At 41.3% G+C, this 23,548-nt stretch overlaps 1 pseudogene; it reads right to left on the bottom strand.

Annotated features, from left to right (window-relative positions):
- Nucleotides 1–22,785: 22,785 nt before the first annotated feature.
- On the bottom strand, nt 22,786–23,325 carry LOC145584005 (protein CLAVATA3 INSENSITIVE RECEPTOR KINASE 5 pseudogene; annotated as a pseudogene).
- Nucleotides 23,326–23,548: the final 223 nt, after the last annotated feature.

Here is a 23,548-nt window from a genome sequence, read left to right as displayed (position 1 = left end):
ACTTGTATGACGATTGAGATTTGAGTGAACTATATGCCTCGGATGTGAACCTTTTTGATTTCTTCCTCCTTCTTTTGTTTTGTTTTCCCCTTTTTGTGTTACAAGCATAATATGACAATTTGAAATGATTTTTAATGTGTAATTTGCTCACCCTTTTGGATTAATTTACCTCGATGTGTCTTTGAATGCTTATCTTCCTAGTTGATGAGGGTTTGCACGGTTTGAGAATGCTTTGGGTTGAGTTAGACACATTGTAAGCTAAGGTAGCCCGGTTGAGAACTTTTGAGGGCGTTTGAACCCCTAGTTCACGGGAAAGTGGTAAGATGGTGTTGCTTTCTATGGTGGATAGGATTCCCTTGGTTAGTATTTACTATATTTCTCATCCCGTGTGAGCGTCATTTGTTCTAGCCTTCATCATTCTTGTGAGCGGCACTTAGGATCCTTAACTATGCATGTCTTAATCTTTGTGTTGGCGTCTAGCTCCCAAGATCGTGACCATATAACTCTAGAGGAGGAAGAGGGCATTTCTTCTCATTTTTCTTTGTTTTCATTGTGTTTTGTTACAAATTTGGTTTTCATTTTTACATTCACCCTCTTGCTAACCAATTTGAGCCTTATTTCCCCTTTCTTGACTTAGCCATATTACAAACCTATCGGCCTATGTTATACCAACCTTTGTAGTTAGTGAAGCATTGGCTTGTGAGGTTCGAGTTTGATAATGTTGAAATTGAGCAAGAAGGTTGTGTAATTTGGTTCAAATAAGGTTTTAAAGACTATTCATGAAAAGAGTACGCAAATAGGTTTGGAAAGAAAGTTGAAACTCATGAAAACCAAGCAAAAAAAAATGATGAAAAAAAAAATTGAAGTAATGTGGTGTGGTTTGTTTTGAAAGGTTGTAAGTTTGAAGAATAGGTTCAATTCTTAGGATGTTCTTGAAAGATGGCCACTCTTACGCTTCACTTAGGAATTGCCACCAAAATTTTCAATTTTTTTTCCCAACCATAACCCCTAGCCATGACATTACAAACCTACTTAAGACCCTTAGATTCTAGAGGGGCGTGGTCAAAGAACGGTGGAGGGAGATAGATTTCAACCCTATGGAGAGAGTATGCATAGTTGAGATGTCGGGATGACCCTATGATTCCACATAAAATTTTTCTTTTTCCGGTTTCCTCGAGGAACCATGAGGAGCTAGCTAGGGGATGAATTGAAGCTAGTGGAGAGAACGCGGACCGTCTTGGTTGGGGCTAGGGCGGAGAATGAAATCATTAGTTTAGCTTAGGTCTGTCTTTCTCAACCTTGGGCATCTTGGAACGTGTTTTCCCTCTTTGAATTGAGAAAAATAAGTATTCTTTGGTGCATTTATTTGCAAATGAGTCCAAATTGAGCATTTCATTACCTTGAGGCTTGATTGGTTTTGCTAAAAACCTTGTCATGTTATGTTTGTTGTGTTTGTCTTTTTGTTCCAGTTTTCCTTGCTTGAGGACAAGCAAGAGGCAAGTGTGGGGGATTTTGATGAGTGGCATTTATGCCACTCTTTTATCCTTTTTCTCTAAGGATTCTCCCCTCATTTGCACTTGTTTGGCCCTTTTTCTAAGCATTTTTACTTAGTTTTGCTTCCTCCTTTCTTTTCTCCTCTATCTTCCCTTTTCTTAGTCTTCTCGCTTTGTTTTTATTGTGATTTCCATGCTTATGCTTTGTAGGAACCATCGGGATTTTCAAGAGGAGGAAGCTAAGCTCAAGGGAAGCTGAAGGAAGCAAGATTCAGAAAAGGTTCGGCCGAACCTCCTGAAGGTGTGGTCGAACCAAGGTGTGGCCGAACCTGCTCAGTGGTTCGGCCGAACGTCGAGGCAGGGACAAGATGCAATTTGGCAATTTTGCAGGAGTGGTCGAACCATAGAAGTTCGACCAGACCAGGATCAGGGAGGTTCGACCGAACCAACCCATGGTTCGGCCGAACCTACCCTGTAGTCCGGCCGAACCTTCCCTTTTGTTTGGTCGGACCTCTCATTTTTTCAGCTGGCTCTGTACGGACTATATAAGTCCCATCTTAGAACGTTTTGAGGGGATTTTTTTTGGATGAACTTAGTACTAATTCCATAGAACATTAGCCTAATTTAGAGGGAGAAAAATAGATTGTTATTCAAGCTTCCTTTATTGTATTCAACTTTGCTCAAGTTTTAATCTTTCTTCAATCAAGCAAGGATCCAAGTTTTAATCTTTCATTAATCCCTTCTTTAGTAATCTCTTCTCCTTTCCTTTAATATTATTTATTTGTTTTATTGTTACTTATTTTTGTCAAATCTTATTAGTTTATCTAGTTATTATTGATTTCATTGATTTCAATCATGTTTTGTTTTGAGTTTCTTGAGTTTATTGCTAGTTTTGATATTATGTTTAATCTCCCTTCTCTAGGCTAAAATTTTAGCTAGGGGAAGGGGGTGGAAGATATGATTTGATATTGGATGAATGATGATGGTTGGATTGAACTTATGCCATATATTGATGAAAGACATGATTTTTATTAGCTTGGGATTATTGTTGCACTCTATTTGATGTTTTCTAGTTTAAATGCATGAAAGTGATTTGAACTAGATTAGTATCACCTCTATTTTAACGATTGCATGAGAATGAGTTATTAAAGTGGAGTTTTTATGGATTGTGCTTCTTTATTCTCTTGATTTGATTGTAACTAATAGGATGCATGAGAATGATCCTTATAAGTGTAGACCTCTTTCATTGATTTGCCTAGACTATTGCATGAGAATGAATTATTTAGGTAGAACCTTGTGTTCTTTGGCATATGTTTCATGATAATCACCATTATTCTCCTCTTTCTAATCATATTGGACACCCCCCTATCCCTAGCGTCATTTTCTATTGATTTTAATCATCATTTTCTTGCTTACTTTTAGTTTTAGTGTTCTACTCAACAAAACCAACAGAAACAATCCCCTTTTCACTCTTGCATAAGTGATATTTGATGTTGAATTAGCGTGCTTCCCTAGTGGTTCGACCCTTTACTTGCCACTAACTAGTTTAGTGTAGGTTTAGGTATTATAAATGATTAATTTGGTTAGGGTGGTAGCATAACGACCTATTTAACCCGTGATCAGTACATACTTGAAATGTTTGATAATCTTGAATGATTGTTTGTGGATTACCTTATGTTTTGTTTTCATACAAGTTATATAACAAGTTAGGAGCATTGACTAAAGTTTCCTTACATTTGTGATATTTCTTTACTCTAGTTCAGTGTTGTTACCTGATCCGTGGTTCACTTTGATATGTGTTATGGGTTCGTTGTTCATGCTTGACCAATTTGTGGTTTGCTGGATTTTTTTAGGGAAATTCTATAAGGTGGCCCCTAATTTTTAAAAATTCTATATGGTGGTAGGGCTATTTTTTCGTGACACTATATTTTTTTAATAATACATAGTTTGAGTTCGGCTCGGTACCTTAACGAGCCGAGCACAAAGCTCGGCTAACAGGCTCGATTAAAATTTATACATATAAAAATACAAATCTTAAAAATATTAATTTATTAATATAATAAATTATTAATACTATTTGGGGTATTTTTACCCTAAACACTTGGACCAATGAGGGCCTGCCACGTGTCAAAGGTTGGCAAGTCACCTCTGACCAATCCCCAGCTGACATGTGGCACTCCCAGATCAATTCTCAGAATTGCGGCCTTCAAGGACCCAATTCCCCAAATCCGCACTTTTGCGGCGCAGCCCACCTGCCCTAGGTCAGACTGACCTAGTGGAGGACACCTTTCCCCATGACCCTATAAATAGGGAGATATCCCCTCATTTTGGGGACAATTGACAATCATTTATTACATCCATTTTCTCTCACATCAGAGAATATCTGAGCTTGGAATCCAAGCAGATCCCCACCTTAACACTAGTAGAAAAATTGAAAAATACAACGCTCATTGGCCACCGGTTTTTGAAAACCCGTGGCAAAAATAAGTGGCGGGATGAGGCAAAGAGTTATTGCCACCGGTTCAACCAAACCCGTGGCAAAAATTTGAAAGGCCACCGGTTTTGAACCGGTGGCAATAACTAAGTATATTTAAAAAAAAAAACGCGGCCCTTTATATACCCCAAACCCTACCATTTCACTCCCACCAGCCGTTTCATCTCCTCTCTCCTCTCTCCATCCTCTCTCCTCACAAACTCATCATCCACCAGCCGTTTTATCCTCCTTCTCTTTCGATCTCATCTCCTCTTCCCTCTCCTCCTTCTCTTTCTCTCTCATCTCTTCCCTCTCCTCCTTCTCTTTCTCATCTCCATGAGCGAACACCAGCACCACCACACCAGCAACACATCTCACCTCCGTCCTCTTATCTCCCCTTTCGTCTCCCTCGTCTCATCTCACCACCACCACCACTAACCACCGCCGCCACCACCAATTTATAGATCGATCTCCACGACAACTATCAATTTATCCACCACCACCGCAACATAGCACCACCACCGCAACATAGCACCAAAACCGCAAAACCGAGTTTAATCGAGGTTGGTGTTTGATTTTAATCGATTTTAATTTGATTTTAATTTGATTTTAATCGATTTAAATTCGATCTTTATTCGATCTTAATCGATTTTATTCTATTTCTTCTTGGTTTTTCTGGGTTAAAAAATCAATTTTTTTGGGTTTTCAAAACCGAGTTTAATCGAGGTTGGTGTTTGATTTTAATCGATTTTAATTTGATTTTAATTTGATTTTAATCGATTTAAATTCGATCTTTATTCGATCTTAATCGATTTTATTCGATTTCTTCTTGGTTTTTCTGGGTTAAAAAATCAATTTTTTTGGGTTTTTTATATTGAATTTTTCTGGGTTTTTTATATTGAATTTTTCTGGGTTTTTTAGATCTGGGTTTTGTGATTCGTAAATGTGGTTTTTTTTTCGCATATTTTTTTGTGAGTTTTATTAATTTCTGGGTTTAATTGTTGCAGGTGTTAATTGATGCCACAAGGATTGAAGACATTAATTGATGCAGGTGTTATTATTTTGGAATATGTTCGATTTTATGTTGTAATTTTTTTTTTTATCTTGTATTTTTTTTTTGGTATTGTACTTTTATTGTAATTTTTCTGATTGTAAATTCGATCTTTATTTTTGATGTTGATGTTGTAATATTTTTTGTTATCTTGTTCGACAATGAAATGAAAATTATATTTTTGTTGATTTGGAGTGTTTTTGGTACATTTTGATTATGTTATTTCTGAAATTCTGAGTATACACTAAACCCAAATAAAACAAAAAAAAACCAAAAAAAAAAAAAATTACATGTCATTGCCACCGGTTAACCGGTGGCAATAGTTGTAAATACCCAAAAAAAAATTTTGCGGGAAGTCTTATTGCCACCGGTTAACCGGTGGCAATAGTTGTGAATACCCAAAAAAAAATTTTGCGGGAAGTCTTATTGCCACCGGTTAACCGGTGGCAATACTTGTTTTTGCCACCGGTTTTGAACCGGTGGCTTTTGCATTAGATTATTGCCACCCCCCAACTGACCACCGGTTCAAAACCGGTGGCAAAGGGGGGTTTTGAACCGGTGGCCAATTAGTTTTTTCACCTAGTGTAAATTCCGCACTTTTTATACTTCTTCAAGTTACTAACTTGACCGTTGGAGGCGGAGCTCCATCCAACCGGAGTCTCCGTTGATTTTGCAGGTATAGAGCCAGCCGGACCAGTCTTCGAGTTGTAACTCTCCCGAGGGACAAAAACACCCAAAATATTTGGCGCCGTCTATGGGGAGAGTACCTCAAGATGGTTCAAGATTCTGTACCGATTCCTAACTCTACTACTCTGCAGCCGGTTACCCAACTGGGTAACCTTGATAATGTTCAACCGGTTATTCAACCGGGTAGCTTTGGAATTCCTCGGCTTTCTTACCAGCCTCAGCTGGAGGTCTTTACTGAGGAGGAAGATGATGAGGATGATGATGTGGAGACCTATACAACCAGGGATGACTCCCTCATCTCTAAGTCCATGCGTTCCAGGGATCAACTGGAACGTGATGAAGACCAGGTGGGTCCAAGCAGGCGGCCCCCTGGGCGGCCAGAAGAGGAAACCCGGAAGGCCAGAGGAGAAGCTCCGGTCACCCGAGATGAGTTCATGAAATTCATGAACTCCTTCAAGGGTGAAATCAAGGAGATGATCAACAAAAACAAGGCTGGCTCTAGCAAGGGTCAGCCGGCTAAAAAGACTCCCTCTGTTGGGAGGAAGAAGCCAGTAAGGGACAGGCAGCCAACTCCTCATCCCAAGGAGAAGGCAGCCGCAAAACTTGACTGGGCTAAAATTCTGTTGCCCAAGAGGCAGCCTCGGCAACAACAGCCGGAGGCCAATAAGACGTCTGTCTTCGATGCTCGACATATCATTGATCGAAGGAGAAAACAACAGTTGTCTGAGTCAGCTTCTACATCAAGCTTTCCAGACAGCTTCAGAGAAACTTCTACAAGGAACTCATTGTCCTTGCATGAGAGTCGGACAGGCGGCAAGACCGTCAACACCGAACCTCAACTGATGATAGGGTCTATGTCATACGCACCCCGGGCGCAGTATGGGCAATATGGCCTCCAATTTATGCAGCCACCCCCATTCGGAGGTCAAGCGGCATACAGCAATGTCCAGCCACTGGACTGGCAGCTCCGGCTGCTGAAGCTTGGTGAACAGCCATCAGCGTTCGCCAAGAATATAACCGAGGCGGCCCAACCGGCCAAGGTTAAGAATGTGTTGGTGGGTACTTATGATGGTACTACCAACCCTGAAGACCACCTGATGGCATACACCAACCTTATGTGTTTACAGGGTTGGGACGATGTCACCTGGTGTCGTTGTTTTCCGGCTACATTGAAGGGCATTGCCCAACAATGGTTTGGCAACTTGCCAGCCGGATCTATTGATTGCTTCAAGAAGCTAGCCTTCTTGTTTGCTACCAACTTCTCAATGAACATCCCTGCTAAGAAAACAAGTTTAGACTTGAGCACCATTAAGCAGGGAGAGAGAGAAGGGCTACGCTCATATGTCAGGCGGTTCAACCTCATCAGAATCCAGATCCAGGGGCTGTCTGACGAGGTAGCATTTACAGACTTCTTTAAGGGTCTAAGAGACGGGTCGAACTTGTCAGAAAAGGGGCATTTACGCTGCAGGCGACCCTGAGGGAGGCGGAAAGCTACATTTAAGCAACTGACCTCTGCACGCCTGGCAGCCAGTCGGACTCCAAGAAGTCCGACAAGCAAAAAGAGAGCCGGTCTGCTCAGCCGGCAAAGAAAAAAGAAGAGAGAAAGAAAAGAAAGGAAGTCTGGGTGGTCAGTGATTCTGAGCAGCCGTCCCAGAAGAAGAAAAAAGAGTTTAAACCGTACGTTCCCCGGTACGAGTTTAACAAAGACTGCAACTCCATCCTCATAGAGGTAAAGGACCGGCTGTCTATTGAGAAGCCGAATCCAATGAAGAGTTCCGTCCAGTCACGGAACAAGAACAAATACTGCCAATTCCATGAGGAGGTAGGCCATGACACCAACGACTGCTTCAGTCTTCAGCGAGCGTTGGACCGTCTGGCTGACAAAGGGATGTTGAAGTCCTACATTTCTAAGTCCCCAGCCGGGGCAAAGAAGAAAAATAAGGGTCAGTCCTCCAAGACAACGCACCAGCCTATTAGTAGCTCGGATACCGATAAGGATCCAGTCTACATTATAGCAGGCGGATTCTCATGTGGTGGCCCTACCATCCGGGGCACCAAAAGCCATCTTCGAAAGATGGACAAGGATGATGACGAGCAGGCGTCTGCCAGTTCCACCTTTCCAGACGTCCTCATTACTGAGAAGGACAGGGGCAGCGTCCGCCGTCCGCATGACGACCCGGTCGTCATTGAATGTAAGGTTGCCAACCAATTGTCGTTGTCGTCAGATTCTTTGTCGTTGCCAACCGCATGACGACCCGCCGGAAGAATTGACTTATCCATCTGGCTAGGAGATAAAGGCCAAGGACGACACATTGTCGTCAGATTCTTTGTCGTTGAGGAGTTGACCGCCTACAACATTATTCTTGGCAGGCCAACCCTCAACGAAGCCAAGGCGGTAATCATCCCGTCTCTCATGCTCATCAAGTATGAGCGGGATGATGGCTCTGTTGGTTCCCTGAACGGGGATCAGAAGACGGCCCAGGAGTGCTACCTCTCAGCCGTCAAAGATACTGTGGCTGCAGACGGCCAAGGGAAGGAACCAATAGACCTTGACAATGTCAAGGATGCCAGTCCACCCCCTCCACTAGCCGGAAAGAAAAGGAAAGCTGCACAGCTGGTGGAGGTGAAAAAAGAAAAGAAATAGCAATCACTGACCGGTGAACGGTCAGAGGAGCTCCGTCCCCAACCGGCTGGTGAAAGTATTGATCTTGCTCTGGATGACAGTCGTCCAGAGCGAATTGTAAAGGTTGGGACGGTTGCTCATGCTGTTCAGGGTGCAAATTTGCACCTTCTGCTGAAAGAATTCAAAGAAATTTTTGCCTTTGAAGTGGAAGAGATGCCTGGCATCAGCCCGGATCTCGCTGTCCATAAACTCGCCGTGGATCCAAGATTGAAGCTCATCCGGCAAAAGAAAAGAAATCACGGTGAGGAAAGAAGTCAGGCGGCAGCTGCCGAAGTAAAAAAGCTGCTAGATGCTAGGTTCATTCGGCCATGTAATTTCCCCGACTGGGTGGCGATTGTTGTGCTTGTAAAGAAGCCGAATGGTACCTGGCAGATGTGTGTAGATCACACAGATCTCAACAAGGCATGCCCGAAGGATAGTTATCCACTTCCAAAGATTGACAGCTTAGTCGATTCTACAGCCGGTCATGCCTTGATGAGTTTTATGGATGCTTATTCCGGCTTCCATCAGATACCCATGTGGAAAAAAGATCAAGAGAAGACGGCCTTCGTCACTGATCAGGGGTTATTCTGTTATACTGTGATGCCGTTTGGCTTGAAGAATGCGCCGGCTACGTTCCAACGGATGATTAATACAGTCTTCATTAATCAAATTGGGAGGAACGTAGAGGCATATATTGATGACATGATAGTCAAATCCAAGCAACAGGCGGATCACCTTGTTGATCTCCGAGAAACCTTCACCACACTCAGGTGGCATAAGGTCATGTTGAATCCTAAGAAATGCGTCTTTGGTGTTGAGTCTGGGAAGTTTCTCGGATTCCTGATTGATCAAAGGGGGATAGAGGCTAACCCTGAGAAGCCGGTCAGGTGACAAATGCCTTTACTTCTTCCAAGCAATCAGGAAGAAGACTAGGTTTGAATGATGATGCTGAGGCGGCCTTCCAGAAATTGAAAGAACACTTGCACTCTTTGCCAAGGCTTGTTAGTCCTTTGCCTAGAGAAAATTTGTACATGTACCTAGCCGTCTCAGATCATGCCCTCAGTGCTGTTCTCCTTGCTGAACGAGATGGCATCCAGCTCCAGGTATATTTCATTAGCCATGTGTTAAAGAATGCTGAACTCCGGTACCTCATGGTTGAAAATTTTGGTCTTGCTCTATATATGGCCTTCAAAAAGCTGAAGCCATACTTTCTGGCACATCCGGTTGTAATTTACATCGACCAGCCCCTCAAGCGGCCAATGTCTACCTTGGAGTCATCCGGCAAAATGTTAAACTAGGCTATTGAAATGCAAAGCCTTGAAATTACCTATGAACCAAGGAAGGCAGTGAAAGGTCAGGCGTTTGCCGACTTCATTGTTGAAATGACTCGTCCGGTTCCTCCGGATAATATTGATCAGGTTTGGAAGGTGTATGTAGATGGGAGCTCTACAAAGAACAGCTGTGGTGCAGGCATTATCTATGAATCTTCGGAAGGAGATAAGTTTGAGTATGCACTACGGTTCAAGCTTCAGGCCTCAAAAAATGAGGCAGAGTATGAAGCCCTGCTAGCCGGAATCCGCATGTGTAAGGCAGCAGGGGCAACAAAAATTGACGCCTTCTCTGATTCTCAGTTGGTCGTTAGCCAGTATGAGGGAAAATATGAAGCAACTCATCCGGCTATGATCAAATATCTTCAGGCTGTCAAAGAAGAGGCTGGGTCACTTGAAGAGTTCCGACTGAGTCAAGTGCCCCGGTCAGATAACAATCAGGCGGATGCATTGTCAAAATTGGCATCCTTCGCCTGCCATGATACACCTCGGTCAGTCTTTTGGGAAGTTCTGGAAAAAAGAAGTATATATGAAGAGCCCATTAGAATTCTAGACCGAAGTTCTACGTGGATGGATGGCATCCGGGCGTATCTAATAGCTGGCACGCTCCCTGATTCAACACAGGAAGCAGCCGTCATGAAGAAGAGAGCAGCCAACTTCGAGATGAGAAACGGAGAACTCTTCAAGGCTGGATTTCTCAAGCCCTTGCTGAAGTGTGTCACCCCAGAAAAGGGGAAAGAGGTTCTCGAAGAGCTGCATGCGAGATTTTGCGCCTCTCACATAGGCGGCAAGTCCCTAGCCGTCAGATCCAGGCGGCATTATTTTTGGCCTACCCTTGAGGCTGACGCCAAGGAATTTGTAAAGCAATGTGACAAATGCCAAAGGTTTGGCAAGCTTATACATCGCCCGGCTACTGATCTGACGGCAATCCACAGCCCAGTCCCGTTTGCTAAATGGGGGATGGACATTTTGGGTCCTTATACGCCTGCTCCAGGTGGAAAGCACTATATTTTGGTGGCTGTGGATTACTTCACCAAGTGGGTGGAGGCGGAGGCAGTTAAGAATATCAAGACAAAGGATGTCATCTCTTTCATTTGGAAGAACATCATCACCCGGTTTGGGGTACCTATGTCTATGGTATTTGACAACGACCCTCAGTTTGACACGCCCCAGCTCAAGACTTGGTTGGGAGATCAAGGGATCTCAAGTTACTTTGCCTCAATCGGCCGTCGTCAAGCAAATGGCCAGGTTGAGGCTTTCAACAAACTCATCTCAAACGGCATAAAAAAGAAAATTGAAAGAGCCGGTGGTTTATAGGTAGAAGAATTGATTCATGCCCTATGGGCCATCTGGACAACTGCCAAAGGGTCAACCGGGGAAACTCCATTTCTCATGGTGTACGGTGCTGAAGCCGTCTTGCCCATTGAACACTATGAGCCCACGTTCAGAGTGATGCTCTATGATGAAGAGGCAAATTGGGAGGCCATGCGGCTGGCATTGGACTCCCTCCCGGAACGCAGGGGCAATGCTGCCTTGCGCCATGAGGTTTACCGTCTGAGAATGACCAGAGCCTATAACAAAAGAGTACACAAACACCCTTTGAAAGTGGACAATTTTGTGTTACGCAAAATGGAGGCAACCGGTAGGGCCAATGAGCTTGGAAAGCTAACTCCAAATTGGGAAGGCCCCTACCGGATCTATGAAGAAGTAAGAGACGACACCTACCGCCTGGAAACCCAGACGGTAGACGCCTGCCTAGAACTTGGAATGTAGACAACTTGAAAAAGTACTACTTCTGAGACTTGTAAATTTTTGTAACAAACAGTATTAATGAAAAGTGCTTTTTTGTTTTCAATTATGTTTGTTCTTAGTTTCGTCTGGGTTTTCCCCATACGGGTCATTTTCTTAAAGGGACAATGTTTAAGTTTTAGTATCCCACTTAAACGTCTAAATGACATGAGGCCAATGGCCAGATAACTAACTAAGTTTGAAACTTAGTATTAAATTCAAATGTCCATAGTGACACGCGGCCTATGGCCAGATCCTAAATCTAGGCACAAAACCGCCTAGTGGTTATGCAGCCGGTCTCCAACTAGACCAGAGGCCAATGGCCGGATGGTTGTCTTTTTCATAAAATCGCTTATCCCAACATGGATAAAGGCGTCCGGTGACACCCCTCCGGGTGCAATCGTCGTTCTACGTATCCATACAGACGGCGAAGATTGAATGGCTAAATTAGCCAACTCATAGCTGTCTGACTTCTAAGAGCGTTTAAGACTGTGAACTTCCGGATGTCCCTAGACATCAGCCGGAGTATTATCACAAGCTCTTAGGATTATTACGTACCCCCCAATTCGGGCAAAACTTTTCGTGTAATGGCTATGATTGTTACCCAGACGGCCAAACACCGCCTGGGGCAGAGGTTGTGTGCCTGTTATTTGTCTGGCTGTGTACTTGGTTTGGGGCAATCACCATTGTGATTGATTGTCTTACAAACATCTCATACTCTCTAAAGTATAAGAAGTTTTCAAGACAATCAATCAGTTTCAGATGAAACCAACCACACAGCCGTCCAGGGGCAAGGACAGCCGGATTTATACCTGCCGCATGCTTTTCATAAGTTTGGCAAAATCACAAGTATATATCAAGTATATATGCAAAAGTGACAAATTGAAAAAATTGTGCAAATATGAAAAACCGACTAAGTCGGTATACTTCATAATTAGTTGAAATTGGCACAAAGGCCAAAATAATTGTTAACCGGAATCACATCCGATGAAGAAACCAATGTTACCCGACTCCACAGTCGGTAAAAATACATAACATACTCGGCACACAGGCCGGAAAGACAAAGAAATTTGGCATACTGCCGCAGAAATACAAGAAAAGGAGAGCTACTCAGTGGGCTGCTCCGGCTGGACCTGGCCTGCAGGGGGAACTCTCTCCGGATCAGCAGCCTCTTCAGGCTGGACATCCTTGTTGCCCTCTTCCCCCTCTTCCTCCTCCGGCTCCTTGTCATCTGAGACCTCAGCCCCCTGCTCAGCTGCCCAAACCTTGAAGCGAGGCGGAGCTGGGTCACCAAGGACTTCGGCATCGTACACCGCAGTGGCGTATTCATACCGAAGTTTGTACACCTCGAAGTCAACATCCGGGTAGAGGAGCTGCCAAGCCATTTTCAAGCGGACTTCATTGTCCCGCTCATTTTCATTGATGAGCCGGCTCTGCTCAGCGTCGAGCTCCTCTTTGTGCTTTGCCTTCAGGGTGGCCAGCTCAGCAACCAGGCGGGAGTTATCCTTCCGGAGATTCGCATTCTCCTTATCGGCTCCCCCCAAGGCCCTGAGATCCGAACCGGCATTTTTCAACTACAGCTCAAGATCATTGATCCGGTTGTTAGCCGCGTCGTTAGCAGCCGTTAGGGTCTTGATCATATCCTCCTGTTTAAACTCCACTGCTTTAATGGCAAGATCAGACATATAATATGCATATTCAGCAGAGTTGAGGTTTTGTTGAGCCCTCTTCTTGGCATCATTTACCTCATCTTGTTTTTTCCTGAAGGGCACCCGGAGCCCATCCACCTGGACCATAACTTACATAGGGTCAGTCGGAAAATCAAACAAAAAAAAAATAAAGAAGAATGAAACGAAAAGAAGTCAAGTGTCAAGTCTAACTTACCTCCGCCAGCTGATCTAGGATTTGGTCAAAATCTACCTCATGGCGGTTGGGGATGGAGTTCTTCTCCGACTGGGTGAGAGTTCTCACCATTCTCTTTGCAAACCCCGCCATGTCCGGGGGCCCAGAAGTAGCATCTGCACCATAAGAAGTACTTGGTAAGAGACTAGCAGCGTATTTGGCATTCATTCTTTGCCAGCTGCTAACTGACCCCCCGAAAGGGTCAACCATTGTGTTGACTCTCATAAAGTCAAGCGGCCAAGGAATCTCAATCTTACCTTTGGCGCCAGCTCTCGCCGTCTCCTCCCCTCCGGCTGCAGCACTACCTGTAGCTTTGAGTGGCTCGCCACTCTTTGATGTCTCTGGGGCATCCGGCTTTTTCTTGCCTTCTCTCTCTGAGCTTTCACTCAGAGACTTCAGGGCGGCGGGGCTCTTGCCTCCGGTCATGGGGTGGTCTTTGGCAGTAGAGACAGAGACCGATGAGCTTTTTCCTCCCGGATTTGGCAGCCGGTGTTCTCAGCTGCTCATCCCCAGGTCTTTTCAAGACCTTTGTAATGGACCGGGGGAGGATGCCAGTAGGAGCCTGCAAAACAAACTGAAAGTTAGTCATCTTGCATCAAAGGAACTTGGATAAATTCAAGACAAAATATATGGATGATCTTACCCCGCCTTTCTTGGCCTCCTTGGCCTCTGCGGCTGCCTTTTTGGCCAGCACCGACTCCTTGCGGAGCTGTGCGGCAGACTTAGCCAGTGTTTTTGCAGGGTCCACCATGTTTCTTGCTTCTTCTGCAAAAAACAAAGAAAAAAGGATTAAAACAAGAATAATTGAAATCACTAAAGCATAAAATGCAAACGGCAAATTACCGGGTGGGTGAGTGAGTCTACCCTTGGGAAACATGGTGCTCAACCCACAGGCGGACAAGAATCTCTCGTCCGAGAAAAAATCCGGATGGGGGATCCAATTTTTTGGTACAACTATATGAGACCCATCCCCCAAGGGCTCAGTTGTAGTCTTGAAAAACTTCGGCTCTATTATTTGCTCCCTGGCCTTGGTAGACAGAGCCGGGCGCACGCATTTCTGGCCTACCAAAGCCGGCTCCTTATTGTAGCGCCGGAGAATTTCATTCATCTTCAAGGAAGGGGAGGAGACCAAGTACCATTTGTCTTTCCATCCTCCCCATTTGGACACCTTGTCCAAAGTCATCAAGTATTCCGGGAGCTTGGAAATAGTGTACCATGCCCCGTATCCGCCAGGGGCACTCTTCAGGTAGTGCATATGGGCAAATGCAGTAAAGCTGGGCTCAATATCCTGGAGCTCGCAGGCGGCAATGTAGCTCAGAATATTGACCCAATAGTTTGGGGTCAGTTGCCACACTTCCAAATTGTACCCCTTCAAAATTTTCCGGATACCTCTGTGAAGGGGGAAGCGGAGGCCGGCTTCTATCACCGCCTCATAGCAAACGAAATAGTTGTTTGCATTCTCAATATCGTCCCCCCAAGCCATTACAGCATCGGCAGGTGGGACTATGATATCCCATCCCTCTCCAAAGGGATTTTGCTGCTTGAAGGCCTTGAAGCCACTTTCCAGGAAAGAGATATCTCCCGGCCGCATCCTGGTCCTCATAGGATCCGGATTTTCTACTACTTTTGCTGAACGGCGATACGCCTCAGCAAGGTCCTCTTGGTCAGAGCCGGATGCCTCGGCCTCTGACCTCTCAGCGGCTTCGCCGTCTGAGTTATTTTGTTGCTCTGGAAAGGAGGCGACTTCCTCACCGTCTCCCTCTTCTATTTCGTTACTGGAGGAAGTGGAGGGGGCATCCTCCTGGGAGTCGCTTTGCTCATCAGGACCTTCATAGTCCTCTTCTCTCACAACTTCATCAGCTCGCACTTTCCTAGTGCACCGCCACTTGGGTTTGGTAGCCGTTTGTTTTACTCTAGCCATTGTGTCCTGCACAGATACAGAGAGGGAGGAAGTCGGAGATGAGCAAAGCATTTCTGAAACTCCAGACAAGGCACCCACGGTTCTAGACTCAGCCGTACTAGGAGACCGACTGAATGTCCTAGGCAGTGCCGTGTGTGCGGATGGAGAGTCCATTTTATTTTTTTGAAAAACTAATGTATACAGCCGAAAATGAATGTATACAAGCTAAAAGAAGAAAAAACTGAAAGAAGGGAACAGATAGTTACCTTACTTTAAGTTCTGAAAATCTGAAAACAAGCAACAACCGGTGACCGGGTGACTTTGAGAAAGCACGCGGAGATCTTGAAATTGCTAGAACGCAACCGGGATCAGAGCACCTCTCTCTAGAATCTCTCTTTCTCTCTCTAAAAAGTCAATGAAAATTGAAAAGTGAAGAGGAGAGGGGGGGGGGGGTAAATCTCTATTTATAGGGGGGTGAAACGGTGGAATCCCCGTCACACCTCCGTTAAAAGAGCCGTTTTTACTGATTCACCTTTCATGGGTGGACACGTGTCACAGGTGCCACATGGCCTGCCACGTCCCACCTGTGAGGGGCAAATGTTTGGGGTATTTTTACCCTAAACACTTGGACCAATGAGGGCCTACCACGTGTCAAAGGATGGCAAGTCACCTCTGACCAATCACCAGCTAACACGTGGCACTCCCAGATCAATTCTCAGAATTGCGACCTTCAAGGGCCCAATTCCCCAAATCCGCACTTTTGTGGCGCAGCCCACCTGCCCTAGGTTAGATTGACCTAGTGGAGGGCACCTTTCCTCATGACCCTATAAATAGGAAGATATCCCCTCATTTTGGGGACAATTGACAATCATTTATTACATCCATTTTCTCTCACACCAGAGAATATTTGAGCTTGGAATCCAAGCAGATCCCCACCTTAAAATCCGCACTTTTTATCCTTCTTCAAGTTACTAACTTGACCGTTAGAGGCGGAGCTCCATCCAACCGGGGTCTCCGTTGATTTTGCAGGTACAGAGCCAGTCGGACCAGTCTTCGAGTTGTAATTCTCCTGAGGGACAAAAACACCCAAAACAAATACGAAATTATGAATTTTTTTAAATTGCTACATTTTTTAAAGTTTTAATATTCCTTTTATTATTTAGATATAGTACAATTAAACAAAAAAAAAACCTTTAGCTTTTACGGTACTCTTTAGTGGTTTACAACTCTCCAATCACTTAACCCTAAAGTCCCTTATTAAAGCTCCACACCAATCTCACAGTCTCAAGCCCATAGCCGTCATCCCGTCAAACACCCAAACAAGCACAACTTCACTCATAGTTAACTAACGATTGCCGTCGTTCAGGGCTCCACCATCGATTACGACGATTAGTGCTCCACCGCTGGTCAGTGCTCCACCGTCGTTTGCTACTCTGATTTTGAGTATGCTAATTTAATTTAATTAATTGAATTTATAGGTATTACTTGAAATAAGAGTAGTATGTATAACATTACTGTTATTTTTTATTTTTTAATTTTCTGTATGTTAATCTGTTGTTAAATTGAATTTATAAGTAGTAACTAATGAAATTAGAGTAGTATAACATTACTACATTACAATTTGATAATATAATTATAAGCTTGAACTTGATTTTTGCTGCTTCCAATTATTTAACGTAAAGCTGAACTCGAGCTTGAAATCGAGCCTGAATTCGAGTTTGTGGCAAGCATTAATGAACTAAAAAATTACGAGCTCGAGCCAAGGACAAGCCGAGCCGAACTTGGGTTTGGAGTCTCGAGCTCGAGCTGAGCTTATGTTTCCGAAGCTCGTCGAGCTTCGAGCTCGAGCTGAGCCCTCTTTGTGAGAAACGAGCTCGAGCCGAGCCTACCACTATTCGGGCTTGTCTTGAAGGTTTAGCACCCCTATTAATACTAACCCACCTCTTAGTTAAATTAGTAAGTAAATAATCAAAAAAAAGAAACTCCCAGGCCATTGATTAATGTAACACATAAACTCTTGAACTTCCTTTGTCAAGCATCCCACTTCTTCGTTCATCTCCATCATTCAAGTCTCAATCTTTTTATTTGAATCTTTGATTTTCTGGGCTAAAATATAGGGATTGGTCTAGATCTACAACATCCATAGTCATATTCAACCTCCATGACCTCAATTTTGTTATAAGATGTTTACTGTGTTGGTATTTGGTAGCAAAATCGATGGATTTTTCAATTTTCCTCACTTTTGTCTATTTAAACCTTGGTTTTTTTTTTTTTAATTTTTTAATTTTAAATTTAACTTGGGGATAAATAGCACAGTAATAATCCTTCAATTTTCTTTAAAAAAATTTCAAGCTAATAGTTAAAGATCTGGTATTATACTTTTTATGTACTTATGAATTTGGTGTTCAATCAATCAAAGCCTTCATTCTAAAAGTGGGGTCGGCTAACATGAACCAAATTTGATTATTCCGTATAGTCATCAACATAAATCTTTCTCCTCCATCCCTTACGATCCAATGTTTCATCCTCATGTAAATCCATGCACTTCATATCCTTCCTAACTTCTTCAAACCAAGTCATTTTCGATCTCCCTTTCCCTCGTTTAACCCCTCCGGTCCCACTTTTCCACTCTTCGCACCGGTGCACCTTCAGGTCTCCGTCTTACATGTCCAAACCAACGCAAGCGATAAAAAATTCACCGATTTTCATGGTGATTATATAGTGGTTGTGTCTAGTGTTAGCAACAGTGGATTGGCCGGTGGTGTAAGCATGATGTGTATTATTGTCTTTTACTTTCATTTACTATACCTCTTTAATATTCGCGCCAGAATTAATTGTGTAAACTGATAAAAAACAGAGGAAGTATTTCCTTTTTGCGCAAAAGCTTCTATTGTTTTTTCTTCTTTTTTAATTTTTTTTATTATATATATATATGTTTTTTTTTTTTTTTTTTAATTTTTTTTTATGTGAAAGAATGAAATAAGCTGATGTACCTATTAGTTTCCTTGCTGATGATATATGTTGAAGTGTTGATCATAGTGAAATTGACTGAATACGAAGTACTTCCTCCGTTTTTATTTAGTTGCAACACAGCCCTTTGACACGCATTTTAAGGAAAATATTAAATTACGTAAGTGGATAAATTAATTTACAAAATTTTACCACCTATAAGAAGAAAGGGGTAAGTTATTATGGTTTAAATTTCTTAGCTTAATTAATTTGTTTACCTAGTTTAGTCACCTCTTCGAAAATCGTGATAAAAAGTGTGTTGCAAGTGTAATAAACCAGAGGAAGTATGAAGTATGCTCATCTTAGTGAAATTGGCTGATCTTCGTGCATGAAACAGGCAGATGATAGTTGCTCCAAAAAATGGCTAATGATAATGATTTATGCTTTTATTTGCAAAGAGAATATCAATTAGAAGGTTTAGTTGGTAAAATCATATGTTAAAGGTAGTAACTAGATATTTAGTAACGTTTTAGCCACAAAATTGCTTAACAAGATCACCATGTGTGTTATTAAAAAGTACGGTGTAACTTGATAGAAAAAAAAAAAAATTTAACCCTGCCACCATATAGAATTTTAAAAATTGAGGTCCTACTGTATATAATTTTCCTTTTTTTTTTTTTTTTTTTTTTTTTTTTTTTTATTATACAGGATTATTTTTAATATAAAAATTAAATGATGCAGTAATTGTCCGATGAAAGATAGTAGAAAGGGTTTGTAAATAAACTAAAAATGAAAGTAAAACGGGAAGGGTAGTCCTCCATGCAAGTATAGACTAGGCTCCAAACTAAACCAGTTACCTTATTATCATTGAAGGCCATCACGGGGTACCTAGCAATTGGTAGTTCGCTTCCTTGAAGTTTTGTGGCATGGGAATGTCAATGCAGTGAATATATTTAAACAATACGATAAAGCAAACGTTACTTTACCGTTACATGTAACGTGTGCAGGATACATTTTGTAGATTCTCTTGGTTATTCTAATAATATAGAAGATAGAAAATTTAATATTCATGTTTGATCAGAAGTTGGAAATATGGGTCCATGAAATTTTCATTTGAACACATACAAGCTTAGTGTGTGTTCCCATATTCATTTGAACTCATGCAAGCTAAGTGTATTTTCTTTCCCTCTGATGTTTCAGGTTGCCTACATTGAAGTGTGTAGTACAACATTCGCTTTTTATACCTTTCACTCTCGGAAAAATGGTTCCCTATTCGCCCGAGTTGAACGAAGCACATTGTCAAACTGCGTTAATTCCAGTGCTAAGCGAGCATTGTAAGAATATTAGGAGGCTGGACCTCTGTGGACGCGTTGGAGATGATTTAGCATGTGTGCTTGCTTCTCAGTTCCCTCAACTTGTGCATCTGAGTATCCAATCGTGTATTCTATCACCAAATGCTTTATCTATAATATTGCAAGGCCGACTGAATCTAACTTATCTTGATACTCGACATGCCTTTTGTATCAAGGATTTTATTTATAGTCCCATAAAAGGGAAGGTGATTGAATGGGATGAGGATGATGCTCGCCGAAAAGCAATTGATGTCAAAACATATTTGCATTGTGCTCGGAAATATTGCTCTTATTGCTCTCCAATCTACTCGCCCAACATTTCTAATGAAGATGTAGCGCGTTTTTCTACATTTTAGTTAACCGATCCCTGGGATGTTTGTTTTTTGTTTTATGTTTGTGAGAGTATGGTCTCTTAGACATGTCCAATATTTAGAAATGAATTGTGTCAACATCTTAGATGTTTAGTTCCTCGATGAAGTAGTACATCTGAGCTCTTTCAACTACTTAGGGAACCACTATGTGAATGTATGTATTCAGCAAAATATTCATAATACTATACTTATCGCATGTATTCGATCATCTTTTTACCACACTAGTGTTGGACTCCATGTGCGCGATGCGTGCGCTCCGATTGGCAAAACGTAATGGAAACTATACTTGTTAACAATAATGTTGGAGTTTTGATATTATTTTCTTTGTGCATATCAAAAATTGCTATGAGTGTATAATTTTTATTTGTGTAGCAATAATCTGAGCGAATGTTTAAAATAATATTAGGCATTTAAAATCTGTTACATTTGGACATAGTAAATGGACTTCCTTCACAACTTCTTAAAAATCACATATAATTATATCTAAAAATTTGCTCACATCTAAATAATTTGCTAACCTCTAAAAATAAAATCTACCTCACTCGTAAATTAATTGTTCACCCCTAAATAATTTGGTCACCCCTAAAGAATTTGCTCATCCCTAAAGATGATTATATGTGTGTATATTATCATTAATGTAAGTTATTATTTCTTTGATTAATCCGTAACAAAAGTCAATATATAAGAAATAAGAAATATTGATATTAAAAAGATATATCCTAATTATAGTGTATTTTGTATCTAAAAGTGATAAAAAGTTGATATTTGTAAGTGACAAAGTGTTTTGGATAAATGGTTCATTTTCTTATTTTGGATAACTAGTTCATTTTCTTTCAAGTACTTTGTATGGTTCTTAGTAACAGGTATGTGAATGAATTAGAAACTAAAGAGGTAGGCATCTGAGATCACTTTAAACAATCTATATAGGTTTTAAAACTGTTTTTTATCGCTCTAGCTCTTTGGTTTATATTAATCCCCAATTCATGATATATGTTTATTTTGCTTTAATTAATTATTTATATTAATTATAAGTAATATTCTCTTAATATTGATCCTTAAGGTTGTATTCTAACAAACATAAATAGATTCTCATTGTGTTGTTTCAGGATAGAGCTCTTAGGGATTTGTACAGTAGAGTAAGTGAAATTTTAACTTGGTAGGTTGATTAAATATGTATTTCTAAGAGTACTAATGTGTATATGGAAATGTAATGTATGATAATGTGTTTTATTTCTCCTATAACTACTCATTCGTCTTGTATGTACAGTTTTGCAAATTTCAAATTGCTATTTAAAACTTGATACCTTTCTTCCCCTCACTTTCATTCTTTCTCGTTTTGCATATTTCAAAAATAATTGAATGCTATTAGCTTGAGAATTTAGTTTTTCATGAAACAAGCCATTATCTCTTCCCATCATTCAGTCTCTCTCTCCTTTATTGCCTAATGATTTAGCAAAATTTACAAAATTAATCCTTACTTGCCACCCCCTATTCTCATTTCCCTTCTCAACCTTTTCCTTCATCCTTTATATTTTAACACTTAACTTATATGGTTATACAAACTTAGAATTATTTCAAAAATTACTATTTACCAACTATTTATTAAATACTAACATTGGTGCTCTAAGAGTTCTTAGCTTAATCTCTCTCGTTCCTCAAAGCCCCTTGTGTTTTTTTTTCCCCCTTTGTTTCACATTCATAATTTCTCTCCATTTCCCTCTTCCATAGCCTTTAAGTCTCTTTCACAATTAAATACTAAGGATTGAAATAACAACGGAAGCCACCTCGAGATAAACTTAAATCTCTCTAAGAAATAATCCTCAATTCTACTTAATTGAATATTAATAACCAATAAGCATTAATCTTTTAACTAATTACCCTATTTTGTTAATCCTCAAACAAAATTGAATATGTTATGGAGGGTTGAATAATGCTTATAAATGCTCTCAAACATAATTGAAATAACTTGAAATGCTTAATTAACATGTTTATTATTCATAACTTGTTAATTCAAGTTAATTGAAATGTATGATCTATGAATCGTAAGATTAACTCAAACACGCACTAAAAGTATCAAAAAAGGTTTCTAATCCACATCCTACAATTATTCAATTATATGCAACTAATTTCTTCTTATTCTATTTATTTTAATATGCAGTGTTTTGGGTAAAAATTACCCATGCCACGTGGCCCAATCAATAGGCAACACGTGTAAGCCCAGGATAGGTCCAAAGTGGACCAATCTCTATTCGACACATGGCGCTCCTAATGACTAGAGAAAAGACGGTCTTCAGGGCCCAAATTACGAGAAAGCCGCAATGCGGCACAACCCAATAGTCTTAGGTTTCCGAGACTTAATCAAGGGCACAAATCCCGAGGATCCTATAATAGGGAGATTTCCCCCATTTTAGGGCACGTTCATTTATTACAAAAACACTTGATTTCGGAATTCGAGAAGATCTCACTTTTACCTTTTTTGCACCTTTTTACATTCTCCGTACACATTCTAACTTGATTGTCGGAGGTAGAGCTCCAACCACCCGGAGTCTCCGTTATTTTGCAGGTAAATGCGTCTGTTTCCAGTCTTGGAGCTATAACTCTCCCGAGGGACCTGAAAAACCCCAAAACATGCAGTACAATGATGGTCAAGAAAACCAGATTGATTGATACCATGATCTTGTTAAATTAACCCGATATCTAGCACTATGCAAAATACTCTGTATATATATATAGTAGTTCTCTGATTGGAAAAGGACTATCATCTAGGTGAGAGTACCGTTCTGATGAGGAGAACTCATTGCCTCTGCTCCTTGTGGAATCAACTCTTTAAGAAGCTTCCCATTTCTCTGCAAGACTGTCTCCCACAAGTATCCTTACCACTTTTGACATCTTTGGTCTCTGGTTAGGGAGGAATTGAGTACATAGAAGAGCTACTAGGACTATTTCATCAAGCTCAATCCTATCATACTCATTCATCAAGTCCTTGTCTGCCATAATCTCTAGCTTCTTTTCTTGGTGAATCTTTTTCACCTGCAAATACAGCCAAAATTTAGAGGAAAATCAATTTTTTTAAAAACATACTATACTATTTTCCTTGTGTTAAATTTTCTTACCCAATCTAACATAACTCTTTTCTAGTTTGCTGCTTTTCCAAAATATAGTGCCCTCTAACTTGTCCAATAGACATCTGTTTTTTTTTGAAAATTGTCCAATAGATTGGTATTCTGGAGCTATATGACCCACGGTGCCCTGAACAGGTGTAGTGACGTGTGAAACCCGGTGGTCCAATAGCTTTTCCAAACCAAAATATCCGACAGTGGCCTCACAACAATCTTGCAGCAGGATTTTAGCTGCCTTAACATCCATGTGTATCATCTTAGAATCACATTACTCATGAACGTACAGTAACCCCTAGCTGTCCCTACTGCAATTCGTTTTTTGATACCCCGGTCTAGAGCTGGTTGTGCTGCATGGTCAATTGTTGTGAATAAATTGAATTAGCATATTTCCAAACATTGTTAGGAAAGTAATTAAATATTGTTTGCACCAAATCATAAAGGAAAGATTAAAGATTCATTCTTTTCACCTT

The sequence above is a fragment of the Chenopodium album genome, chromosome 16, assembly GCF_948465745.1.
Source record: "Chenopodium album chromosome 16, dcCheAlbu1.1, whole genome shotgun sequence".
NCBI lineage: Eukaryota > Viridiplantae > Streptophyta > Magnoliopsida > Caryophyllales > Amaranthaceae > Chenopodium > Chenopodium album.
The sequence above is the reverse complement of the archived record's forward strand: the minus strand, read 5'-3'. Positions and strand labels throughout refer to the sequence as shown.